Below are 12,221 nucleotides of genomic sequence, written 5' to 3'. Positions count from 1 at the left end.
TATTACGTTGTATGCAAGTATATTTGAGATCTCTTTACAGAACAATGAAACTGGTGGTAGCAGTAGGGCTTTTTGGTTCGTCTGGATCGGGTTATGATCAACCAAAACATGAGGAAAAGTACTTTGCAAACCAAGCTGATGTGGATCAATTCAGGTGATAGTATCAAATAAAATTGTATTAGTCACATGTGCCGAATAAAACCGGTATTACCTTACAGTGAAATGCTTACTTACGAACCCCTAACCGACAGTGCAGTTTAAAAAAAAATACAGATAAGAATAAGAGATAAAAGTAACAAGTAATTAAAGCGGAGCAGTAAAAAATAACAATATATATATACAGGGGGGTGCCGGTACAGAGTCAATGTGCGGGGACACTGGTTAGTTGAGGTAGTATGTACATGTAGGTAGAGTTAATTAAAGTGGAGAGGGGAGGGGCAATGTGAATAGTCTCTGTAGCCATTTGACTAGATGTTCAGGAGCCTTATGGCTTGTGGGTAGAAGCTGTTTAGAAGCCTCTTGGACCTAGACGTGGCGCTCCGGTACCGCTTGCCGTGTGGTAGCAGAGAGAACGGTCTATGACTATTGTGGCTGGAGTCTTTGACAATTTTTAGGGCCTTCCTCTGACACCGCCTAATATAGAGGTCCTGGATGGCAGGAAGCTTGGCCCCAGTGATGTACTGGGCCGTTCGCACTACCCCCTGTAGTGCCTTGCGGTCGGAGGCCGAGCAGTTGCCATACCAGGCAGTGATGCAACCAGTCAGGATGCTCTCGATGGTGCAGCTGTAAAACCTTTTGAGGATCTGAGGACCCATGCCAAATCTTTTCAGTCTCCTAAGGGGGAATAGGTTTTGTCGTGCCCGATTCACGACTGTCATGGTGTGTTTGGACCATTCTAGTTTGTTGGTAATGTGGACACCAAGGAACTTGAAGCTCTCAACCTGCTCAACTGCAGGCCCGTCGATGAGAATGGGGGCGTGCTCGGTCCTCTTTTTCCTGTAGTCCACAATCACAAAGGTAAAATGATAACATTATGCCTGAATGTAATATGCACTGCATTTTAAGTATAACTTCTATTGTTACCTTATACACAACGTGAACAAAATATATAATTATTTGAATAGGCTCTATGCATTATTCCGCCTCATTTTCTTTTTTTAGTATTTTTTTCAGTGTTTGATTAGTAGTTTGTCAAATACAGTGTACCTGCTGAGAGATGGAGGGGATGAGAGGAAAAAACATCAATATCATCTTCATGTATAATTGCTGCTAAAGGTGCTTTCACAAAGTACTAATAAAAGGGCTAAATAATTATATAAATGTTTCTTTTATAAATTAGTAACATTTTCTAAAAACCTGTTTTTGCTTTGTAATTATGGGGTATTGTGTGTTGATTGATGAGGGGGGGGGGACCATTTAATCAATTTTAGAATAAGGCTGTAAAGTAACAAAATGTAGAAAAAGTCAAGGGGTCTGAATACTTTCCAAAGGCACTGTACATACAGTACATATATATATAAACATCAAATGTTACATACTACATTACAGGTAACACTTAACAAAAAATGTACATTTTATCTGTAATCTCTTGACGTGACTAAATGTATCTGTAATCAATTGATGTGACTAAATGTATCTGTAATCTACTAATGTGACTAAATGTATCTGTAATCAATTGATGTGACTAAATGTATCTGTAATCTACTGATGTGACTAAATGTATCTGTAATCAATTGATGTGACTAAATGTATCTGTAATCTACTGATGTGACTAAATGTATCTGCTGTTTGCTATTGTGAGAACGGAAACACTTTAAACATACTACATTTAGAATTGAAGAGGTCTTTAACCTCCTGAACTAGATCTGCTCGGTTCCTCCCACCCTCCTGTGGTCCAGTTATGTTTACACCTATGCCAATTAAAATAACATGGTGCAGAATGACACTTGACATAATATAGGACAAGTATAAGCACCCACCTAATTATTATTATTATAGGTATGCAAAGGAAAAGCCAAATTCTCTGACAACTCCAGTTGCCATGCCAACCTGTTGCGCTCCACTAGTGGCCAGGTGCTGCACCTCCTTTTGTCCTCCATATTTCTTCAAGATGAGGACAACAGCCTCCACCCCCAGATCCTCCAAATCAGACAACTTAACAAGAAAAACATTTATTAAACTACATGAGAAACCAAACATTACATTGATAAGAAAGTCAATTTAACACTTTTTCTACTGAAAACAAATGACTGATTATATTTGTATGCCGGATAGCTCACGATGGCGCACGCGCGCAACCGGTTTGGGTTCCGTGTTACGGGCATGCTGTGAGTTCTCTCGTGCGAGACGCAAGTCGTCAAATCTGACAACCGACACACCAAAGTATTAAATGTAATTTCTCGTCAATGGAGTTTCGCATATGTTGAACAAGAGACGTGTACAGTATGGTCTTGTAGTCTTCAGTGGACGAATTTCGCATTTTATCAATCTTTTCTTCTTCTCCCGAGTAATATCAGTTAACTCTTGCTGTTCAAGCTCTAGCAGTTGCAATTAGTGTTTGCTTCTGTGGCTAAAAAAGTACTATCGTAAAGCATAGAAGATCAGACAATCTGACTTATAGCTAGCATATTAACAGACGTATCACACCGGATCCGGAAGTTCAAATGTTGTCGCTAGCTAGAGTCAAAAAGAGTGCCTCGACCCCTCCCATGCTCCCCAGTGGACTTCCTCTCTGGGTGGAACGCAACAAAAAGAGTCTGCTGTTTCGCCAAAAACCGACTCCATGCACACAGATCAAAGGAGGGCGCTTCTAGCCGCCTTCCCCGAAAGTCTCGCCTCTGGGTTTTACAAGCGCTTCTTTCGGGTTTCGCCTCTTCCTCCAAATACTTTTTATAACTAAACCAAGATAGACCACAGTCCGTTTCCAATGGGAACAAATGAGTAACAGTGGCCAGAACAAACAAGGATGTGGAAGGTAGCCTAGTGGTTAGAGCGTTGGGCCAGTAACCGAAAGGTTGAAAGATCGAATCACCTAGCTGACAAGGTAAAAATGTCGTTTTGCCCCTGAACAAGGCCGTTTTTGTTGCGTTCTACTGTTCCTAGGCCGTCATCAAAAATAAGAATTTGTTCTTAACTGACTTGCCAAGTTAAAGAGTCAAGCACGAGCTTGCGGGATCCTATTAGCCCGTTTTGGCATATCTGCATATTTCCGTTAGGGAACGCTTACTCAGAGTTCACGTGTGCAATAAACTCAATTCACCTTTGCATTCCTTCTAAACGCACATTTTTACAACCTTCGCAAAGGTTAAAGTCTACAAAACGTAGTCCACCTTGTTCATAACATATTATAGTTTTGGGAACAGAAAACTGTACTGAATGTCGGCCAAAACCCATCTTCTCCCACTGCCGGCCCCTGGGCTTCTTACTACAATATTTGTTCGTGAGTGGAAACGCCAAGCGGAAGCTTCACATTTTTACATCCGGTGAAATATCTGTCTCATTGTTCTATCTGTTCTTCCTCTCTGATTTCAGGAAGAACAGTTATTAATGGCCGTGTTCGAGGGTCATGGCTAGAAGGGATACAGCGTTTGTCAAATGAGCCTTTCAACCATGTATGTGTTCAAGAGTCAAAAGCAAAATGTATCATGGGTACATTGTGACTGACTGACATTTTTAGTAAATAATAATGAGTCGTTACTTATGATGCAAGGTGATTTGTAGAGCAGTCAGTCGACAGTCGCCTGCAGTCGTTTTGATGCTCTCGAACACAGCCGATGCTTCTTCCACATCAGAAGAGCGGGCAATGTGCGATTCAGTTTTTCTCTAAAGAACGCTTAGATGTGTGTACTTTTTAAATTGATTTGAGGCTATTGGTCCAGTGAATGTTGCTCTTTCCGAGTTATGTTAGTGGAGACTACAAATCCTTCGCATTTGAAACTATTAAAATGAGCTTTTCCAGAAGTCTCTCAATAGTACTTTCGTCGGGTAAACGACCACACCTTTAGTTGGTATGCACCAGAGCTGTCAAAATGCATGTTTTATTGGGTACTACAGTCCAGTCATAACATGTTTTTTCACCATTCCTTTTGCAATCTTATTATGAAGTAGGGTTAGTTATACAATCCCAGGTCTGAGTTTCGTGTAGGCTTACGGTTGCGTGACATTTGGATAACCTCACAAATCTCTCGGACAAGGTAATTTTAATTGATAATTAACATTGGAAATGTTTGAGTACATTGAGGCGAATACACGGCTATCAAAACGTCACGCCAAGGTAAGCCTACACCAAACAATTTTTGGGGTAAAATTCACAATGTGAAAAATTAATGGCGGGAAAACCATTATTTTAGTGTTTTTATGGGTATTATGACACGTCCACTGTGGCAGACTCCACCCGATTTTACTGTACAGTACACTATTAATTTTGTTTATATTATATAGACTAGAAAGTGGTTCTATATGTATAAACTGGTATACCACGACTAAGGGCTGTTCTTTGCAAGCCTGTTCTTTCACGAGCGTGCCTGGATACAGCCCATAGCCGTGGTATATTGGACATATACCACAAACCTCTGAGGTGTCTTATAAACTGGTTACCAAAGTAATTAGAGCAGTAAAAATAAATGTTTTGTCATACCTGTCGTATACTGTCTAATATACTACGGTTGTCAGCCAATCAGCATTCAGTGCACGAACCACATAGTTTATAATTAAACAATAAGGCTCGAGGGGGTGTGGTATATGGCCAATATACCAAGGCTAAGGGCCAATCTTAAGCAGGACTAAACGCGGAGTGCCTGGATTCAGCTCTTAGCCGTGGTATATTGGCCATATACCACAAACCCCAGAGGCGCCTTATTGCTATTATCAACTGGATACCAACGTAATTAGAGCAGTAAAAATAAATGTCTTGTCATACCCATGGTATATGGTCTCGTATGCCACGGCTGTCAGCCAATCAACATTCGGGGCTCAAACCACTCAATTTATAAAGAACCTTTTAGGATGTCATATATGAATCAAGCAATAAAACCCCTTTGGGTTATAGAAACTCAACATATAACGTGTTGGTTTCATGAGCTGAAATAAAATATCCCAGAAATGTAACATACACATAAAAAGCTTATTTCTCTCAATTTTCTACATCCCTGTTAAGTGAATATTTTTCCTTTGCCAAGACAATCCATCCACCTGACAGGTGTGGCATATCAAGAAGCTTATTAAACAGCATGATCATTACACATATCTACCTTGTGCTGGGGACAATTAAAGTTAACTCTAAAATGTGCAGTTTTGTCAAACAACACAGTGCCACAGATGTCTCAAGTTTTGAGGAAGCATGCAATTGATATGGTGACTGCAGAAATGTCCACCAGAGCTGTTGCCAGAGAATTTAATGTTAATTTCTTTACCATAAGGTCTCACAACCGCAGACCACGTGTATGGTGTCGCGTGGCCGAGCGGTTTACTGATGTCAACTTTGAACAATGTGCCCCATGGTGGCGGTGGGGTTATGGTATCAGCAAGCATAAGCTAGGGATAACAAACACAATTGCATTTTAAATGATCCTGAGGCTCATTTTAAAATTGTTGTGTTTATATTTTGGTTCTGTGGAAGTGTAGATTAGATAAAGTAATAAACAGTTAGGCCTACTATAAGCCCCATAATTATTTGTTTTATTTCATTAAAAAGTTAAACTATACTCACCACCTTGCTTTTCTTCCTCAGATATCCCTGCGTAGATAACATCGTCAGGAGTTATGGAACACAAGATTGATTTTCAAGAACTCCTGGCCAAACTAGTTATCTCAGAGCCAACAGATCCTATTATAAAGTGCATTATTAATAATAATCAGGAGAGGCTGAAGAAATTGATTAGAGGCAAGGACATCAATGCATTGTACCCTTGTGTTGAGTTACAAGATGAAGTAACCCCTTTAATTGCTGCTGTTGCATTTTCAAATCAGGAGATTTGTACATTTCTTCTGGGAAAAGGTGCTGACCCCAAGAAACCATCAAAGAGATATTTAGCACCTCTGCATTATGCTGGACTGTGTAAAGTTCCAGTGAATATAGTGACAACATTACTGGACGCAAAGGCAGATCCAAATGGTCGAGTAGACATAGGCCTACCTGTAAAACCAAAGTTCTCTCCAATTCAATTAGCACATGACAGAGAGGATATTGTGAAGAAGTTGCTCGAATCTGGAGCAGTAATGTGGCAAAATCATGGCATATATCCTGCAATTGATCAGAAATTGGCCACAATAATTGAAAACGTTGCTAAAGAGAGTGAGTTCTTTTCCAAAATCAAGCTTTTTAAAAATTTTGTTCAAGCAATAAAACAAACATCCCCAACAGAAGTATTCAGACGCTTTGGCCAGAACCTTCTACAGGTGAGCCCCCAAACCCACCTCACTCTGATTGACATGTGCTTTAACATTGAAGGTCCATATGCAGAAAAATACCCCCAGACAGCCATTACATGGTTGAACGACTCCAAGAAACTAGATTACTATGTTGAAGATGTAAGCAGACGTCTGTCTACAATTCGTCTGGAATTTCTGACAGGTGCATTGAAATGCTTAGATGGAGTTGTTTGCGCCATGAAGGAAATACCTAATGAGGTGTCACTTACCCTAATTCCTGAGTTAGTGAAACTGCTTTCCTGTAAAACAGAAGATTATCTCGTGCCATTTATCATTGTTATACTCTATGGCATCACACAAGACAAAAGACAAGGATCGTTGGAGCAACTCTGACCTTGAGCAAATATGCAAGCACATTGTCCCATGCACACAGAGGAAGGGTTATCCCTATAAATTGAAGAAGCTCTTCAGTACCGAAACACAGACATTTGTCTTCTGTTCCTCTTTGAAACCAAGAGGTCTAGTCTGTTTTAAGTATACACACCATTCCATTCTAATTCCCCTTGTTCCAACACTTTTTAAATAGTTTTCTTTCTAATGTTAAATTTCAGCCATTCGTTTTGAAAGTAGTGTTCAATTCAACAATTGTGTATTACACCGTCCATTTCGTATGATAAGTCCTGCAATTTTGTTTCTGCAATTAGGTTGATATGTTACGAATTCCAAATTGTACAATATGTTACAAATAAGTTCTTAAGGACCGCATCATTAACTTCTTGGCAGACCGCTTCAATGGCCCCAACTACAGTGGAGGGGCCCAACACCACAGGAACTACATTGAGAGATATTACTGTTTGTTGCTTGCGTCATCCCTAATAATCTATTTAGACATATTCAAGCCATCATAGAAAGTGATATCGCAGCCCTGTTCTTTAGTGCCATCTCCTGGCTGCTGAGATGGTGCACATCTAATCTCTGCTTTTCACCAGGCCTGCTGCTGGGTCCTATGAAAAGGAAGACTCCTTTAGCTCCAGTCTGAGACAATGGGACGGACGTGGCTCAGCACTGCACTGAAGTCCCTGCTGCAGTAATTCTAACTGTGTTGACAACTACATCTGCTTTCATCACTTACCCACAGTGCTGCAGTGAAAACTCTAGGTTTTGACCTCATTTACCTCTGAAGGTTTCTCAGGTCTCAGCTCTTTGCAGCACAACATGACTTCTATCACAGCAGTTTCACATAAAAGACTGACTGTTCATCAGATTCAAGTCTGATACAACTTTAAATCTCGAAGTACTTTGAATGAGAGTTTTAGTTTTGTTTCTTTTGAGAAGTTTCAAATGAAGGAAAGCGTCCGTTCTTAAGCATTAGGTCTAAACAGGGTGTCTGTCCTCTGAAAGTATAGGACTTGATTTTATTCAAATCAATTCAAATTCATACCTTCCTGACAGCAGGAGGCAAATGAGTGATGGAGGATGTGGGTTCCATCACCCAGAATGCTCTATGCCTGCCCTGAATAACTCCACTTGTGTAACGGATGTCTGCCCAGCTAAAGCATTACAGGAATATCTTATATTGTCTCTTCCTCGATCGTAGAGTGGGTACTGTGAGCTAAAGGCTAGAACTCCAAGAGGTACTTACTTTTTGAGAATAAGGTTGATTTTCTTTAGGCTGTACAGTGCACGGAATGTTGCTCTTTACAAAATAAAGATCATGGCAAATTACTGGTATCCCACATTGTTTCCCATCAGGACCTCATCATTGGGATGTCTGTTGTTCCTGGGACAGCCCACCCCATCCAATTTGCATGGGATGCATTTGCATATGGCTAAAGCACTACATGTACCAGATATCATTCTAGGTTGGCTTTCAGGAAGTACTTTTATTGCTGTCTCTTCCTCAGTACAGTGGGCACTGTAAGCATCGAGGTGAGAGGACGTTTCTCCTCTAATGAGGTAAGTACATTTTAAGAATAAGGTTTGTGTTTAGAATATGTGTAGGGTCATCAGCAATATGTTGTGGGCATCTGTCACTAAGCATGGTAACGCTAGGAAAATTAAGCAGAGGTAATATTGTTTGATAAGTTGATTATTTTGTTAATCTGTTTTGAACTGAGAGTGATCCTCCCCATAATGCAGAAGGTTAGGATGCTTTGATAGGACATAGTCAAGACAGTGTTGCCAACATTGTAGGGTCTCAGTTCTCATTAAGAATCCACCAAATGTTCAACCTTTGCTATATGCACAGCCAAACAACGGAAGTGATGGATTCAACTTTCAATTTACTTACTGCAGCGCATCAGTGTGAAACTTGCAAGAATAAATTGGAAGTCAATTTATAAGTGTCATCTTATGTATTTCTTTCACGTTTGCTAACGTTAGCTAGACCTACTATAAGGACACAAGGCGAAACCCAGATGCAGACACAGGAGGCAGATGGTTAGAGTCCAAGATGTTTATTAACAATCCTAAAGGGGTAGACAAGAGAATGGTCGTGGACAGGCAAAAAGTCCAAACCATTTCAGCTTTCCAGAGGTACAGAACGGCAGGCAGGCTCGAAGTTAGGGCAGGCAGGCAGGAATGAATAGAGTAAAAAAAACAGGCAAACCGGGAGGACTACTGGACGAGAATAGAAAATCAGGAGCACAGTGAAAACCACACCGGTTGACTTGAACATACAAGACAAACTGGAACAGAGACAGGAAACACAGGGATAAATACAGCAGGGAAAATAAGTGACACCTGGAGGGGGTGGAGACAATCACAAGGACAGGTGAAACAGATCAGGGTGTGACACCTACTAGTAGTTCTGTTGTGATAATTACTTTAGTTGTGTCAGAGTTCAAGCAGAACTGACAGCATTTCAACTACTTTGCCGATATGAAACAGACAATCATATCAGTAAAAAATATCAAATTCCCAGCTTATGCTTCAATACCAACTTTATAAGATGTTTTAAAAATTATTCCATAACAAACAGTAAGGCATCGTTGGCAGAATAGATGGATGCAGTTCAATGCATGATTAATATAATTCACCAATACATTTCTTGGTAGTCCAACAAATATTGCTATCAGGTTGTAAATCATAGCTGGCCTGGTATGTTGTTTGCTGTCTCCATCCATTCGGAAGGCACTGTTTCAGTTTCAATGACTCAATATTTTGAACAAAAACGGAAGACTGAAACTAAGGCTGGGAATGTCAATACAATCAAACTAGCAAGGGAAATGATCACAAGTCAGTCATAACGTGGCTAATAGGCTAGCGCACATGTGTCAAACACAATGCCCATGGGCCGAATAGGACACACAAGGGAGTATAAATGAGTCAACATTTGAGTCATCTACTTTATGAAAATACAGCTTTCATGTGTCCCATTTACAGCGGAGAGAAAGTGCACAGACACATACCACAGTCTGAGCTAGGCTACTAAAATGTTGCAATCTGGCTTCGGTTTTTAAAGCCTGACAATTAATAACCAAAAAACAAAACAGCATGTAAAACAGAAACATGTAGTCCCATTACAGCAACATTTGAGCAGTAGTCTAGATTGGCTACCCAACTATAATAGCTACATTTTGAGGAGTGCACCATACAGCAATGACACATTCAACAACACTGGTGACCCATGCAGATCCATGCAGCGCAGAAAAACACATGGCGGTAGGCCCATGCATGCAGGAAACACTGTAATAAAATGTGCGCTGCACATGCAAGCGGTTTCATTGTTCCATCTCTGTCAATGTGTTAGAAAGGGAGGGAATTATTGATTATTAAGTCCATCGATGATGTCATCCCCACTGTGACCGTACGTACATACCCCAACCAGAAGCCATGGATTACAGACAACATCCGAACTGAGCTAAAGGGTAGAGCTGCCGCTTTCAAGGAGCGGGACTCTAATCCGGACGCTTATAAGAAATCCTGCTATGCCCTCTGACGAATCATCAAACATCAAAACATGCAAAGCATTGAATTGTATTACACCGGCTCCGACTCTCGTCGGATGTGGCAGGGCTTACAAACTAATATGGACTACAAAAGGGAAGCACAGCCGCGAGCTGCCAAGTGACACAAGCCTACCAGACGAGTTAAATAACTTCTATGGTCGCTTCAAGGCAAGCAACACCGAAGCATGCATGAGAGCATCAGCTGTTCCGGACGACTGTGTGATCTCGCTCTCTGTAGCCGATGTGAGTAGGACCTTTTTAAATAGGTCAACAGTCACAAGGCCACAGGGCCAGATGGATTACCAGGAGGTGTATTCCGAGCATGCGCTGACCAACTGGCATGTGTCTTCACCGACATTTTCAACCTGTCCCTGACCGAGTGTAATACCAACATGTTTCAAGCAGACCACCATAGTCCCTGTGCCCAAGAACACTAAGGTAACCTGCCTAAATTACTACCGACCCGTAGCACTCACGTCTGAAGCAACATCAACACCATTATCCCAGAAATCCTAGACCCACTCCAATTTGCATACCGCCCCAACAGATCCACAGATGATGCAATCTCTATTGCACTCCACACTGCTCTTTCCCACCTGGACAAAAGGAACACCTACGTGAGAATGCTATTCCTTGACTACAGCTCAGCATTCAACACCAGTGCCCTCAAAGCTCATCACTAAGATAAGGACCCTAGGACTAAACACCTCCCTCGGCAACTGGATCCTGGACTTCCTGACGGGCCGCCCCGGGGTGGTAAGGGTAGGTAACAACACATCTGCCACACTGATCCTCAACACATGGGCCCCTCAGGTTCAAATACTAATTTAGATTTGGGTTCAAATACTAATTTAGATTTGTGAACAGCCATCCACAACAACCACAATCCGTAGTGATCCTCCCCATAATATTCAAAATTGCATAATCTTTGGATGCCGACAGCAGTCGTACCATTGGAAGACATGGCTTGGACTTTAGCCTACAAAAGCCTATTCCTGCTTTTTTCCCCGCGATCCATCAAACACATTTTGTGTGTCATCATAGTGGTCTCTTACTTGTGGTCAGACTCGCTCAGGTGGAACAAACTTAAACTTGAGCCTTTTTTTCAATGCTGATTCGAATGTCATTGAGAAAACAGAGAAGTGTCAAATATATTTTTTTCTCGCAAGCATCCTTTCCGAATTTCAAAGTAATCCTCGAAGTAATCATCTAGTTTTTCAAAAGTATCTGTAATCTGATAACACTATTTTTGCTGGTAATATAACGGATTTTTGGGGGGTAATCCGCTACATGTAATCCGTTACTTTCCAACCCTGGTGACGGATTTGATGTTCCAATTCAGCTTGTAATCAGTGGTTGTCCTCAAGTACTGACATAATCTCAATATCCACTCCATGTATTGATAGTGGGGATAGGCTTGGTTTATTTTTTCCTAAAGTCGATTTACATCTCTTTGGGTTTCCTTGTGTTTAGTACTGATGAGTTTTTGGGTACAGTGCCGGAAATGTTGCTGTTTCCATGATCAAGATTGTGAAAACAAATGTAAGAAGAGTTGTCTAAAGCACCAAATATACCTGTTGTACCAGTCTAGGTTGGGTTTCAGGAAGAACTTTAAATTGTGTCTCTTCCACATCAGTAGAGTTGGCACTGTGAGCTTCGGGCTGAGAGAGGACGTTTCTGCTCCAAGAACTCTAAGGGGTACGTACTTTTAAAGTCGATTTTTGAGAGTATTGGCACAGTCCAATGAATGCTGCTCTTTCCAAGTTATAACAAATCCTAACTCTGCATTTGACATAATATAAAACAGCTTTAATAGTATTTCAGTCAGGTAAAGGCACCACACAGGTATGCACCAGAGATGTAAAACTGCAAGATTTATTTGATTTATTATTCTCCCAATGA

The sequence above is a fragment of the Salvelinus fontinalis genome, chromosome 11, assembly GCF_029448725.1.
Source record: "Salvelinus fontinalis isolate EN_2023a chromosome 11, ASM2944872v1, whole genome shotgun sequence".
NCBI classification, from domain to species: Eukaryota; Metazoa; Chordata; class Actinopteri; order Salmoniformes; family Salmonidae; genus Salvelinus; species Salvelinus fontinalis.
Note: the sequence above shows the minus strand (reverse complement) of the source record.